We start from the raw sequence: 2,732 nt of genomic DNA, 5'->3' as shown, positions 1-2,732 counted from the left end.
TGCCCCTTGCTCAAAAGCTCATCCACTTGCCCCTGTAGAATCTGACCCTCTTGAGGATTCATCCTGTAATGTGGCAGATTTGGTAGACTAGCTCCAGGAGCTAAATCAATGCAATGCTGGATGTCACGCATCGGTGGTAAACCTGTAGGCAGCTCTTCTGGAAAAAGCTCTTCAAACTCCTTGATCAATGGCTGAATCGCCTCAGGTATCTCAGCAACCTTCTTAGGCTCACCATCTGTCACTACTACAGCGTATACCTGTTTCAACTCCTTACAATCCCTGTCAAACTCATCTTCATTGTTCACTATAAGGAGTGCTGGCTTCCCCTCCACTTTAGAAGCTTTGGGTCTACTGCCTTCCTTAATAGGACCAAGGACAATTTTTCTGCCATTCTTAAAAAACACATACACATTATCCATACACTTATGAGTAACATCTACATCATACTGCCAAGGTCTACCTAATATTAAATGACATGCATCCATTTCAACAACATCACAAACTACTTCATTTACATAATATTTACCCGTAGAAAAAGTAACACGACATTATTGAGTAACAAGAGTTTCCGTACCTTTCTTGGTCCAACCTATCTTGTACGGGGAGGGATGCTTTTCTGTTTTCAGTCCCAGCTTGGTAACTAAACTCTTCGACGCAATGTTTTCTACACTGCCACTGTCTATGATCAAATCACAGACCCTTTTATTGACGGTGCATCGTGCTCGGAAGATCTCATTCCGCTGGTCACCAAATTCCACTCTTGGTGTGAGTAATAACCTCTGAATCACCAAAGACTGCCCTAATGGCATGCCTTCCTCATCCTCTTGGACCTCATTGGGATCATAGGCATACGGATCTGCATCATTATACACCTCTTCGCCCTCCTGTTCACCTTCTACCTCACCCTCTTCTGCCACTACCAGATTCACTGCGGCTCACTTAGGGCAAGTACTAGATCGATGTCCTGGTTCTCCGCACCTGTAGCACTTATTCCCAGTTGGTCTAGCATAGGGGTTGGCATTCGCTACTGGCTGGGCTGCGGAACCTGCTACTGCCATTGTGGATTGGTTGACACCACTATTCTCCTTAACCACGGGTTGTGACCGTGGTGTAAACGTGGGCTGTTTACCTTTGTTGGCAATGGAACTAGAGGACTCCGAACTGCGGTTGGAAAACTTCGAACCTGTCCTGAGATACTGAAATTCTATTTTCTTGGATAAGGTTACAGCCTCATTCAAAGTATATAGGGTTTGTAAGGATACCTGATCTCGAATGGAAACTCGTAACCCGTGTACAAATCTGGATATCCGTTGATCTTCAGTTTCCTCAAAATCATTGCGATTCGCCAACCTGTCAAACTCCTCCATGTACTCATTAACTGTCCGAGTACCCTGCCTGCAATCCTGGTACTATCTGAACAACTCCTGTTGGTAATCGGGTGGTAAGAACCGATCTGCCATTAACCTTTTCATCCTCCTCCATGACCGTATTGGAAGCTTTCGTTCCCGAGTACGGTTTAATTGAACACGATCCCACCAGGCAGATGCTCCTCCCTTCAATTTCTAGGCCACCAAACACACCTGTTTGTCTTCTGCTGTACCCATATAGTCAAAAAACTTTTCAACCTCACTGACCCAATCCAGATACTCTTCAATGGAGACATTACCATTAAAAGATGGTAACTCTATTTTCATCCGATAGTCCCTCTGCTCCTGATAATCTCGACCATTATCCCTTGCGGGACCACGATGATTTCCAAGGACTCTCTCTGCATACTCCTCATCTTCACTGTCTTCTTTGTTGTAGTCTTGCTGCCTGTTCCGGTTTGGACCACGATAGGGAGTGCCACGCACTCGGTTATCACGTCGCTCTTCATCAACACGATTAGGGTTTCGGTTAAGCAAAAAGGCAAGTGCTGCTTGAATCTAGTCCAGAGTCTGTTGGGTAGAATCACGAAATTGTTGATTTTCATCATGAAAATCAAGGAACTCAGCCCTAGTGAGGACTGGGTTATTGACGTCGTCACCGCCGTCATTGTTATGGTGGTCACCGTCTCGCCGGTTAGCCATCAGACCAGGGTAAATCAAGGCTCTGATACCAACTGATGTCGCAGAAACCTAAAGAAAGCACACACGATGCTCTCTTGATGAAACAAAAACTAAACTGTTAGTTTCTGGGTAGTAAACCTTGAATCCACGAAGGGTTCCTTGAATCCACAAGGTGATAGGTCTGGAATCCTCCAGAGAATACAAAAGACACAAGTCTGAATTTTTATTGATAATAAACTATTTTGCCTCTGACGGCTACAAAATATATAAATACTGAGCAAAAACGTTTAAAACCCTAATTCGCACTAATTAAGTGATTAGGTGACAAAATTACCAAATTTTACCAAAAATGGCAAAATTGAGTTAAATGCAGAATCATAAACTACTGGACTTAAGGGTCGTCCCAAAACAGACGGGACCTTATTCTGACTTTTAAACTAAAAGTTATTAAGGAAAAACAAATATTACTATAAATAGCAAAAACATTGTTTTCGGGGCCTTAACGAAGGAATTTGCCTAAAATTTGGCGACATTCATGGTGTCATGAATCTGGATCAGAACACCGTTTCCCTTCAACCTGCCAAATTTCATGCAATTCTGACACTGTTACCTCTGATGGCCCCTACTGGCACCCCCCTTTGATCTTGCGTTGTGACTTCCTACGCCCTTGCTGCTCCAAGAAGG

Source organism: Quercus suber, unplaced genomic scaffold, assembly GCF_002906115.3.
Source record: "Quercus suber isolate HL8 unplaced genomic scaffold, Cork oak 2.0 scaffold_259, whole genome shotgun sequence".
Lineage (NCBI taxonomy): Eukaryota > Viridiplantae > Streptophyta > Magnoliopsida > Fagales > Fagaceae > Quercus > Quercus suber.
The sequence above is the reverse complement of the archived record's forward strand: the minus strand, read 5'-3'. Positions refer to the sequence as shown.